We start from the raw sequence: 13,040 nt of genomic DNA, 5'->3' as shown, positions 1-13,040 counted from the left end.
CGCAGCAGTGTGGGTGGTGGAGGTGTCATCCCGAAACACAAGCCTGGATTGTGGCTGACCCCTTCCGAGGGCGAAGGAAAGGGAAAAAAGCATTTGGGAGCGCTCTCTCTGAACGCTGCGTAATGCTTGGGGCATCTCACGGCGTGCTGCTGCAGGTGCAGCCCCAGCCCTGCCAGCCCTCGCCGAGCCCACCCGTGCCCCCCATGCTGTCGGCAGCACTGACGTCCCCTGCTGCAGACAGGAGAAGGGGCAAGGGGTTAAGTGCCTTCATCGGGCCCCAGAGGATTTCGCTGCGAGAGCTGAAAGATGGAGCGTGGCGAGCGCTCTGTCCTGCTCTGAGCTTGCGTTTACACTTGCTGCTCCATTTCCCTTTGCCATTTTGGCACGAGGAAGGGGTTGGGATGTGGGGCAGCTCTGGGGGGTCCCCTGGGAGGGAGGTGGCACGGGTGGCAGCGGGAACCGTGCCTTCCCAAATCCCATGGGGAGGGGAGCAGCAAAGGGGCAGCTCCGGGCATCTCTGGCAGCAATGCACTACTCCTAACAATTAGCAATTAGGCAGAGTTACACGCCTTTGGTGCCTATTATGGGCATCAAGGATGAGTTCTGGTTCTGCTTTCTACTCGTAGCCTGGCCTGACGCTTGCATTTTGATAGCAGATGCTGGAGGATAATTAGAGCCGCTGCAGATAACGCCGTGGGCCATTTGCTGCGGCGTGGCACGGCTGGGAAGGCTGACACCGTGTGTGCCGAGGTCTTCGGTGGCTGAAAGCCACGTGCTGTGCTTTTGGGAGGCGGAGGAGAGGGGATGGGGAATGGTGAGTGGGCTGGGACCTGTCCCTGGGTGATGGATGGGCTGGGTTGGGTGCCCATCGGGCCGGTCCTGTGGGCCAGGCAGGGGTCGATGCTGATGTCCCCCAACCTGCTGTGTTCCCTGCGGCCGGTGCTGCTGCAAACTGGCCTTGAGAGGAGGCTGCAAGGCTGGGGAGGCCGCAGAGGCTCCCGCCAGCCTCCACAGCGTGCCCGCCCCGCCGGCGCCGGGGAGCTGAAATGCAGAGCTGAGCTTCGGCTCCCCCTCAGTTCCTCCAATTCCCCTCAAAAAAAAAAAAAAGAAAAAAAAAAAAAAACGAAAAAACGAAAACCACGGTTAATGTAATATTACATCGCATTGTACTCCGAGGAGCAGAAAGCCAATTTTGGGGGAATGTGAGCCAACCTACATTTAACTGGAGTGCTGATATTTACTGTTGCAGCGATTCGGGCCCGTAGCATGGGTGAAGTCACCGGCTGGGGATTCAAAGTCCAATTAGGTAGTGCTAATAGAGGAGGCGGCGATGCTTCATTGAGAGAAATTACTAAAATTGTACTTTTAGGACAGTCAATTAGCTGTGTTTTGACAAAGCAACAAAAAGATGAAACTGAAGCCCTTGAAAAAAGAATGAGAGAATTCAGAAGGAACATGTCTGTTTGGGGAATCCTAATATTTTTTGTTGAAATCATTAAGTGAAATTAAATACTATTTTAAACCAAAGGGATAGAATATCTAATTAAGCTAGAAAAAAGGTTTGGGGAAGGGTATTGTTGAGGGGATTAGAGAGATGGTTTACAATTCGTGTTGACTGAGGCGGGGCCCCAGAATATATTAGGTATATTAGTAACGGGGATGGGAAAAATCCCCTGGCAAGCTGGGCTGAAGCCTAGCGAGGATTTCTTTAGGGTGACTCCTGGGCTCTGATGCTTGCATTTCTCCCAGGACCAAAATCCCTGCTTTCCGACTATGTTCTGGTCCTAGACCAGCATGCTCCTCCCGAACCGAGGCCAGGGTGATGGGCTGGGGTCTCTCCCAGCCTCTTCTGGGAGGGTGTGCGAGACCCTCACCACCAGCAGCTCCCCACAAAGAGGGGGGAGCCTGTCTGGGAAGGGCCAGGGGCTTCCTTGGAATTTCTAAGTAACTTCAGATGATTATCCATTTTTTTGCATCTGGTGCTCCACGGGCTCCTGCTCTTAACACACATCTCCAGCAAAGCCCTTCAGCCTGGAGGCCTCTCCTAAAGAACTCGGTTTTTGACCTATATCATTGCATTGTTTAATTCACTTGATATACAGAGACAGTTAGTGAAATATGCATGCTATATTATATTAAAGAGAAATGTAACCTTCAATTGGTATCTGATGTGCACTTTGCAATAACTGCTATTAGTTGTCTATAAAACTCCTAGACATCATTTGATTTTATTACCATTGTATTATTTTACTTGGGAACATATAGAAGGAGTGGTGATTGCAGGTCTTCAAGTGCTTACTGGGAAATATTTAACGCAGAATGTTTTATTTATTAGCATAAAGAGACACAATGGATTGTTGGTGATTAAAGTGATGATACTGCTGCCATACTTGTCAAAAATATAGACCTAATTCAATAGAAAGGCGACAGTCAGTCTCCATGTTGATCTATGCTGAAGCAAACTGCCTCTGAAAGCAGTACAAAGCCTGAATTGGCCTCTTAATTTTATGCTCTAGGGCATAGTATAAAAAAGGGAATTCTTTCTAAGTGCCTGTAATTGCATGTTACCAGAACCTAAAATATAAGCCAAATTTTTGAAATTATAAGTGTTAAGCTTTCCATTTCAATTCCTTCCCCTCCTCCAAAAAATCATCAAAACAAAAGAGACCTTTAAAATGCCTTGCTATCCCACATCATTAATAAAATATACTGCATACTTAGCCTTTAATTGCAAATGTACATTTTGAAAGAAAATACTTTTTTTTTGTTGTTGTTGTTTTTGTTTCTTTTAAGTAAATCTGTTTCCTTCTCTCCGAGCTGGCCAGCTCAGGACCCGGCACCCTCTTGCCCCATTTGGACGTCGTGGCCGCCCACCTTGAAGCGGTGTGCTTCAAACAGCCAACGTTTCCTGCCTGGTGGTCTGATGGTGAGCATGAAATATTGCTTGTAGGGCTTTGAAACAACTTGGTGAGTTGTGCAAGTTGTGCTGGCCCTGTGTACGGACGGTGTGATGGAGCCCAGCGTCCCTGCAGCTGGCTTTGGGGTTGGCAGGGCAGCACGGGATGTTTCTGCTGCTGCTGCACCCCACAGTGTCCTGCAAAATGCCCTGCAAACCTCGAGCGTGGCAGGGTCTGGCCTTGTCTCATCTCCTGCCCTGCCTGCTCCCGGAGCTTGAGGCAGTATGGCGATGCCCGTGGGGTTTGTAAGCAAGCCCCAGGCGCTCATGGAGCAGCTTGTCAGTGGGAGGGAAGGGCTTGTGTCCTTCCCCTGCCCCATGCTGAGATGGGATGAGCTTTGCACGCAAGCTGTAGCATCTGCCTTGAAAGTCAGATATCCCCCCCCCCCCCCCCGCCACTTGCATGGATTAGTGTTTACAGCTTCACTCCTCTGAGAAGACAGCAGGAAAAAAAAAATATAAGATTAACCATTTTGTACACTCCACAGCTTCATTGGACAGGCAATAAATCAATACAATTGAATTGGAGAAGATAGTGTTCAAATGCTATTATCTGGCTCTCAGTTATTGAGCTGGGATCCTCGGACTGACTTGCAGAGGTGCCTGCACCTCCCGGGTCCCCTCCTCGGGCTCCCCATGGACTCGACCAGCTGCAGCGGGCTGTTCTGCATGCTCCTGCAGCCCGCCTCCCTTGGGGTCGGGGTGCTGGCTTGGCTGGGTTGTTGGGGTGCCAGCAGGAGATCACCAGCAAGCAGGCCAGCGCTGGTGAAGGATGCTGCGCTCGCAGTGATAGAGGAGAAATCTGTCCACAGAGCCAAGAGTGGCGATGTGATGTGTCCCCGGGGAGCGTTTCGGGCTTTCCAGGGCTGATCTGCTCCTGTGCAGAGCTGCTCGTGCCGTCTAGCGGCGACGTTGCCAGCCGGGGTCCGGGTGTCGCAGCCCCTGCACTTTTGGGATTTGGTTGTTCAGGGCTGCTTGGAGGCCACGGGGCTTTCACCCGAAGGAATCCCCTGTGAGGTTCGCGTGCCTGTGTTTCCACATCTTTCCAGGAAATCGATGGCACTGTGAAGTTCGGGGTTTGCAGGGACGGGTAGGAAGACTCCGCAGCAGTTCAGGATACGCTGAAGTCGGATTTCATGCTGATTAAATGGTTTTGACCCCTGCAAAGCTGCTCTTAAGTTACACCTTCATAAAGGAAAGGTAAATCAAGCCCAAACTTAAACACTGCAAGGAGTGATGCTGGTTTTAAGACTTAAAAAAAAAAAAAAAAAAAAGGCAAAACAATCTGTTTCTCAGTATAGTCTCTTATTTACAAGTTTTAATATTTCATAGTGATCCTTACGTGGTGGCGTGAAGGTTCAAACTCCTTGTTTACAGCTTCAGACCCCACTCCCTCCTCCTGCCAGCCGAGGTCTTTTCCCAGCCCCGGTACGATAAATTTTCCTTTCGGCATATGTAATTTCACAGTGCCCTCTGGTGCACAGGCACCTCCAGTGCATCGGGCTCGCTCACCCCGCAGACAAACCCACTCCTGTGTCAGTTGGCGTGTATCCACCCCTGGTCCACCGAGGGGGCTCCAAATCCAAGTGCAAGTCCTGACCTGGTGACTGCACTGCCATGGCCTTACCTTGAGTACCCCAAGACTTCCCATCAGTTAGCTGAGGTCCTGCCCATCCGATGGCCCCAAACTGCAACAAAAATGCACGCGTGTTGTCACTGACGAGATCAATAACTGGAGCACAGGTCCTTAGTGGGGCAGTGGTCTTGGTGGTGGGACCTCGGCGTGGTGCCATGAGCCTCGCCGTGCAAATGTGGTGGCAGAATTCATCTGTGCTTTCGCGTGTAGTAACAAGAAAAAAGTGAGACAAAATAGTCCTTGCTCTGTCTGCATCGACTTAGTGGATGTGACATACCTGGAGGATGAGGGTGTGACACTGAGGACACTTATATCAGCTGAGAACGTGACCCCCCTTTGTCACTGCATGCAGTGACATATTTTTTTATTTTTTATTTTAAGATCCGTTAGTTTTGGAAACATAAGCCTACTGTGATGTGGTATCTTATGAAATGAGAACTGTGGAGCCTCTGTGAAGCAGAGGCTAGGCACCCTCAGCGCTATGGGGAGGAGCAGCAGAGATCCTGTGGCTCTGCAGGGACCTCAGATGCTGGCGGCGGGTGACAACTGAGGCACATCACCCCTCAGCCGGCTGTGTGCTCCCCTGCAGCTAACGTAGAGTGTAGGCTGTGGTTGCTTCCCTTTAGATTGGAGCTGATGCAGCCTGCTGGTGGACGCCACGATGACCGTGACAGAGGGATGCCACTGTGGACCTCGTGGCCCCTGCAGAGCTCATCCACCTGGTCTCCTGCTCAGCTCCAGCACTGCCACGTGCTGCTTGCTCTGAGCAGTGCCTGAGCACACGGGAGGCGTCCCTGCCCCATGCCAGGCGTGTCTGCTAGGCAGGAATGGGCGAGTGACAAACCATCCCGCAAGCGGGCAGCACGCGGGCGATGCTAACGTCAGGAGTGCCAAGGGCTAATTGATCTGTCAACAGCTAGCTATTAACGATGTACCTGGGACAGACCTTCCCACCTCAAAACCCCGCTGGTAAAGAAGCTGGAGAGATTCTGGGCTCTTGCTGAGGTGACAGAAATGGCAGATGATCAGTAAAAGTGACTGAGGAGTGCTGCTTGGTAATTAAGTGCTAAAAGGCGCCACAACAAAAGTGAATGAAATGGACGGGACCTACCTGGCAGCCGCAGGAAGCTGCTCAGATGTGTGCAGTACGGCTGGTTGTGTCAGGTCACATTTGTAGTTAACAAAACAAAGCAGAGATGGCAAAGAGGTCAGCAGCAACTCGCTAGGAATGTGCAAGCAGAGAGCCAGGCCTGAAAAGTGCTATACAAGACAGAGGGGAGCTCTTGCTTTGGGGTTGTTATCTGTGCTCTGGCTTTCAAATTCTGGAAGAGATTGGTAGAAGTACTGAAAAATAATCATCTCTTTTATTTATTTATTTCCTGAGCAAGGTGGAAATCCTCTTTCTTGGAAAGGAAGTTCTCCATTCTTTTGAGAGCTAACATCCCGTGGGACTCCCACCACTGGCAAACCCTCGTCAGCTTTTTAAAAGCCTGGATCACACGAGCTTGCACCGTTCTTGACTGGAGTATCCAACTGGTATGGGAAGTGCAGAGAACTAAATGGGAGGGCCACACCATTTCCCTTTGTGGCAAGGGACTTGGGTAACTCTGCCGCTGTATGTGTCTGCTCTGGGAAGTAGTTTTCCCCTCTGTGAGGGAGCCGTGAGGTGAGCATCAAGATGACCATGTGAATATTTTGCCACCTTTCCGTCTTGACCTATCTGCCGCAAATTCCCACCAGCAGCAATAACGACAGATTCTTTTGAGGCAGGTTTCCCATTTCGGTGATCATACAAGCGTGTAGGAGTCTCTGCCATAAAGGAAGGAGAAAAGCGAACAGACTTCCACGTGTGGGAGCGTCAGGTGGCTGCGCCTGGAGGGACACGGCCAGCCCAAATATTCTAAGTCTCTGCTGCTCGCCCTGGAACCCCACTGAGCAGAGCATGGTCAGCCTCAGAACTGAACTCGAGTCTGGACCTGAGTCTTTTAACCAGCACGGTGGTGCATATTGGGCTGAAGGCGAATGTGAGTCAAAGGGGTCATATTTTCCCCAGGATATCTTCCCAAGCAGTTCAAGGGCTTTTTGATCCAGTCTGTTGTCTACTCTCCCTCAAATGAGTTTTCTTTTCCCATGAGTATACATACAGTTCCCATACATTCTCCAAACATATGTTAAATTCCCATGTCTTCAACATCCTGTGGCAGTGACTTCCTCTGCCCTGCTACATGTTAGGTGAAGATCTGCCTCCTTATTTATTTATTTATTTTTAATCTGCCACCTACATGTTTCGTTTTATGCCCTTCTGTCTCTTCTGTTAGGTGAGACAGCAGACAGTTGTTTCTCAGTCTCCGTGCTTCTTGTCGTTGAATAGTCCTTTCTTTTGTCTTTTTTTCTCTTGACAGGACACCTGCTCCCTGTAGAAGTCAAGATGTGGCTGTACCCTGCACTCACACAGTGACTTAATGATATCTCCTGTTTCTTGCAGTGGTGCAGGGGCTGGGATGGTAAGGAAACGGGGGCCTCTCCATGTTTGTGTGCAGATCCTGGAAGTTTTCCGTGGGTTTCTTTTTTTGGGGGGGTGGGTAGCGGTGGGGCTGATAGGGAGAGGAGCAGAAGGGCTCATTGCATGCTGGACATGGGGAGCTGCCTGTTGCGGTAAGCCGAGAGTAGAAATAAAGCTGCCCATGCTTTTGATTCTTTTGACATCTGTATTATCAGGTACACACGCACTGTGAACTTGGGGACAAACCATGACCTTTGATTGGTGTGTTTGAGGTCCTTGCTTTACATGGCTTAAACAACATGTGGCAAGGTCAAGCACAGCAGAGAACCAACGGATGAATAAGGATGGATTATTTATTTCCCTGAAGAGATTTATTTTGAATGTAGAAGCTGTGACTTGTGCCCAGGAAGGCAGAAAAGGCTTGCACTGAGCCAGATGGGGTCTGGTACATGACACAGAGATGTTTGTTGGTCTGCAAGTTAATTTGGATCATCTCATTCCTGCTCAGGGGGCTGTGGCTGAGTGCTCTCAGCCTGCACCATGCAAGACCTTCAGCTGAATAACCTCTAGCTGTAATGCTGCGGGTAGGAAGAGACAAACACCCTTCTGGGAGACCTGGAGGAACAGATGAAATGTGGGAGAGGAAGCAGACAGGTATCAGGAGCTGGTCTGGGGTCACTAGATGGTGCTGTTGATCTTGAAATGAGAACAGACAGCTCAGAGGATGGCATCTCCTGAAGATTGCACCCAGAGCACCTGCCCAAAATTATGTCTGACTGACAGCATCTCACCTGCTTCCCAAACACCACATGAACTTGCCCTTCGTGCTCTGACACTGAAGCCATAGAAATGAACTACATCAAACGTGGGAAGTTCAGAAATTGGACGAGTGTCTGCTGTGGTCCCACCTCACAGCCTTAGCTCTGCCCTTCCAGAGCCTGCAGGAACAGCGCATGGGGGAGGATATTTTAAAGCCTGGACCACAGAACAAATACATGTGAAAAGTGACCACCAGAACAGGCTACTTTATGTGGAGTACCACGTATTATCTCCCATCTCCATGCCTTTGGTTGTGACTGAGCCACGGTTGCCTGTAGACAGCCAGGAGAGCTCATGCACTGATGCAGAACATCATTGCGGGATCAGGTTCGTTGGGTTTAACAAGCAGAAGGTTGTTGTGAGCTGGCAGCAGGTATAGCAGTGGTGCAGGGCAGCGAATGATATCCTGCTGGGAGGTGGTCTCACCCTTGGGACTAGCAGGGCACAGAAAGTGTCAAAGTGCGTAAAGTTTTAAGGGCAATGTTTTCCAGGCAAAAATTCCCAAAGACAGTGCAGGTGGAGAAGCCATGCATAAGGCATGCCCCGGAGTCATGGTTCCTGGGCAGGAAACAGCAGCTGGGAGTGCTGGTGGCAACCTGGGTCTGAAATGCTGCTGCAAAGCAGGCAGATGTGCACGATGTACAAAGTTGTTAGAATTCAGTTTATCTGAATAGTTGATAGAATATCAGTGTATCTCTGTTTCAGGACCAGAGAGTCTTATTTGGTAAGGATGGGCCTGAATATTGGTAAGAGCTGGTGAAAAAGTTCAGGGCACCATGTCCTTTTGAACTGTATCCCGTACACAGCTTTTCCCTGTTGTTCCCTTTCGAGGTGTGGCTTTTACTCATACCCAGCATGAAGGCAGGCGACCAAAGACAGCTCTTGCTGCTCATCCCTGCATCAGGCCATATAACTCAACGGAAAAAGCAGATTTTTAACACTCTTCCCCAAAGCGTGGCCCCGCTAACCCAGATACTCCACTATCTAGCTTCTGTGTCACTCAGAGCCCTGATCCCAGAACGTATGAAGGTCTCTATATTGCTGGTATGGCCCAAGTCACCCCAAGAATCCAACTTTTACTTTTCAGTATTACAAACTACCAGCTGAAACCTAGGGCCATGCCATCCATTTGGGCATGAGTAGAGCCATATCTGTGCCTAAGCTGTACACACACAATAAAAGAACTGTACAGTTTTTATGTCTTTTTATTTAAAGGGACCTTAATTTAGGTGCTGGACGTGTTATTTTTAAATTAGAGCTAATCATCACATACTCAAGGCTTGGTCATTCATACCAAATATTTAGACCCTGCATCTGTTGTTACAGCTTTTAGAGTACTTAATAAAGAAATAAATAAGGAGGAAGCTCAGCCTAGCTCATGTTCTACTGTTGTGATGCTAGCACCCAGTGTAATCTATCTGTGCGAGTTTGTGCCACCTGAGAGCCTTCCTCGTGGACATCCTGGCTTGTCTGTCATTCCTCCCTCATAGGGGTGAATCTCTGGAATAGGGCCCTACGTAAGAAGGATCCCTTGAAAGCTTCTGTAAGAACACGGAAGAGATGGAGCAACACCAGCACACCCCGTCATTAGCAAGCTGACCTGGTCACCAGCCGCTCTTGGCTTCAGTCCCAGAGTGCAGCATTCTCCAGAGCCGAAGGATCTTCTGACGCAAACCTTCAGGCTGCTCTGCATAAATAATGAGATACCGGAGAAGCTGGGGCTGGGGCGGCAGACAGTACATTAAAGAAGGAGGATGAAGAAAACTTCTGGTGCTACCCACGGCAGGCTCAGAGGTAAAATGAAGACTGCAGGTAAGAAGGAAGACAGCCAGGTAAGGCTGAGAGGCACCGAGATTATCTGCAGCTACAGGACAGCTCTGTCCTCACTGCTGCTGCAGTGCTGGAACATGTCCTGCTGCCAGGTATTGCTTGTGCTCCCCCTGTGCCACCCGGTCTGATTACTGCAGTTACTCCGGGTTCACTGGAACCACAGGGATTTTCAGGTTTGAAAGCCAAACCTTTTGATGTCAAGGAAGGGTAAGTGTTTTGATGCCTTTTAAGAATTTCCTTTGGAGTTCTCTGGGCTAGGAATTATTGACCGCTGAAAGGAGGAGGAGCTCTGTGGAGGGTTTATGTGTCAGCAAGGGAGCTGACGGTTGTATCATCATGGCAGAGTGTAAATTAAGATTGCATAGAAAACTTTTATCATGTCTGTAGCTTCTGATTGCTTGAATGCAACCGTGCTATGGCTTTAACAATGTTTAAAATGCAATTTCCTAAGTTTTGTAAAAGCTTACTAAAAAGAGAATTCCATTAAGGGAAACCATGTTGACTCCGATTTCTTCCTCAGTTCTCCCTGTGCAGCTATTTCTAAATCACTTGTAAGCTTTTTCAGCTATGTGAGTATTAGATGGCGTAGAGTTGAGCAGAGTAAAATGATCGATATTGTAATGGACTTCTCATCCTAGTACATGGCAGAAATAATAAATGTCATGATATATGACAGCCCTTCTAAAGCCCGGTGGAGCCAAACGAGATGCAGTAAGCATATATCTCCTACTTGCTACCCGTGTTTTGCTTCTCTGTGTCTGTCCTTTGTTTCCTCCCACATTTATTTCCTCGGTAATGGAAGACTGTAATTGAATTAAAAGCGACTCTGTACGAAGAGGAACATGCTGTGGCTGCACCGCTTCCCTTCGGCAGGACTGGGTGGACTTCTGCAAGCACAGCCTGTGTTGTGAGCTGCTGAGTGCTGCATGGAGCAAGTTGTGGAGTGGTTTTGACAAGCAGCCAGGTACTCGCATTGGCTTTACATCAGGTAAGTGTTCGTGCAAACAGCTGCAGCCTCTTTCACTATGACCACGTAGAATTCCCCTTCCCACTCCAGTCTGCTTGTCATTAGGGTTGTGCCAAAACTTCATTTTAGATTTTGATACTAGTTCCTATTTTTGAGCCAAATCAAACAAATGTCTTATCTGTATCTGTACAGCTCCCCTTGGCTGAAATGCCTGATCAATTAGCGATGCCTTTGTTCTGCCAGTGACGCTGGCCACCATACTCAATGGGTTTTCCTTCCTCTGCTGCTTCACAGATCCCTGTGCCCATCTTCCCTGTCCTGCACTGCCAAGCTGCCACTCTTTACCTACATTTTAAAGGTCACCCTTCAAAGGAATTGCTTCTTAAAGATCATGAGAAATGAACAAAGCCAGAAGTTAGAAAATGAAACACTTCTCTGGTGTCCTAGGGAGATTTTGAGTGCAGTAAATTGGAAAGGATGTTCATGCTGCTTGTGTGATCACTCTGCCCTTACACCAAGAAGTGACTGCAGATGAACTTCAGACATGCTTAGCAGAGGGCTCAAAGTACTGTTACATGTGTGTAAGACTGGCTGGGGAGGACAGGAGACTTTTTTTCCCTGCCTCCCCTGGTTCCTGCCCACCCAAAAAATGTGAACTCATCCTTAGACACCAGAGGAACCACACAGAATAATTTTCAGTACTCTGATGATGAAGGAAGTTTGTGGGGGAGCTGCCACCTTGTCAGACACAAGCTATGGACACCCACTCGAAGGAAGCCAGCCTTCCTCAGCTCAGCTGGTCGCAGGCTGCTTGTTTCCTCTCTGATACTTGAGTCTCCTAAGATTGAAGTTTTTCTGCACAGTTATGAGGGCTAGAAGTTCTCTTTGTTCTGAGTTCACTTCCTGGCTTTAATCTCAGGTTGCTGATAATCGAAGCTTTACCCGAAAAATTGTTACTCAGAGGAAAAGGAGTGGCACCACGGCATCTTTGGTGTGGCAGTTCTGTCTGCAAAATCATGAAGAAGACTACTGTGGTCTAGCACCGGGGCAGGAGCTTAGGAGACGTAGAAAAGCCTGTACTGTCCTTGAAAACTTCCTCCATCTCCTGACAACTTCTGGTCCTTCCAGAGCAATCAGGCTTTGTTACCAGTTTAAAGAAACTACACACTCCTCTCAGTTTTTGTTTGGCATCTATCTGCCAATGGACAATTAATGAAATGATAAGGTTAGACACTACTCTTGTCTTACATTTACTTGGAGCAAAGCATATGCTTTGAAACACCCATCTTTATTCTTTTTCTCTTGAAGTTAATGTCTTTTATCAAGCTCTTAGATTTAGCATTATAATGGAAAACAGATGCAGATCTTCTTACATGCAGACCTACTAGTTAATTTTTATTTGTACCAGATTTGTGGTATTTTAGGTAGTTCTGCATTTCCAGGTTCACAGAATGAGCTATTACATACTCAGGATCCCTTATGTTCTCTTAATTGTGACCTCCAGTTTCCTTATGGGCATTCATGGTTTGTCACATCCAGAGGCAAAAACTGTTCTGCATAGAAAATGTGACTGTAGGGTATGAATGAGCAGTGTTAGGAAACAAAGGCACAGCAGGTGGGAAAATACTGCTTCTAACAAAGAATGTGTGAAGGGAAGTACAGAATATGGGCTGAAGCAAAATGCAGTGCCCCGTACCCACTGTAACAGCACAAGTCTCCATGCCCCTCAATGTTCCCAGCACAAGCCCAGCATCTGGCTTAATGTCTTTGCCCCGATGCAGTTACTTTTTTTCCTGACATGAACGTATTTTCCAGAGAGCTGACTGTGGTCCCTAACCCGCAGTGCCCCCATATGTGTCCACTGGAGTAACAGAGCTGGTGCGCAGCACACAGTGCTTACAGAGCTTCCACAGGAGCTGAGACCAGGTTCAAAATGAAGAAGTGCAAAACTCCTCTTTTTTGACGTGACATCCATCAAGGTGTTATGTCTGTACAAGGGTGCAAGTCCCCCACCCTCACTCACATAGCAAGCCACACTATTTATTCCTCTACCTTGTTTTCACACACAAGTCAATTTTACTATTATTGTATTTGAGTCAGCCTGTGGCAATCCACCTGACAAAACCTCAGCAGACAATCTGCTTTAATGTTAACAGGATTGTAGGGGGATGTATCCTGGTAAACCCAGGGCTCAAGGAACCTCATCTTTGGAAAACTAATTGAGTTTTGCACTAAAATATGAGACTTCACTCTAGAAAATAAGCTAAACATATTGTAAAACTGCATTTACTCTTTTTGAAAGAGGGGGTGAGCTCTGTGGGGGAGCAAG

The sequence above is a fragment of the Anser anser genome (genome assembly GCF_964211835.1).
Source record: "Anser anser genome assembly, chromosome: 14".
NCBI lineage: Eukaryota > Metazoa > Chordata > Aves > Anseriformes > Anatidae > Anser > Anser anser.
The sequence above is the reverse complement of the archived record's forward strand: the minus strand, read 5'-3'. Positions refer to the sequence as shown.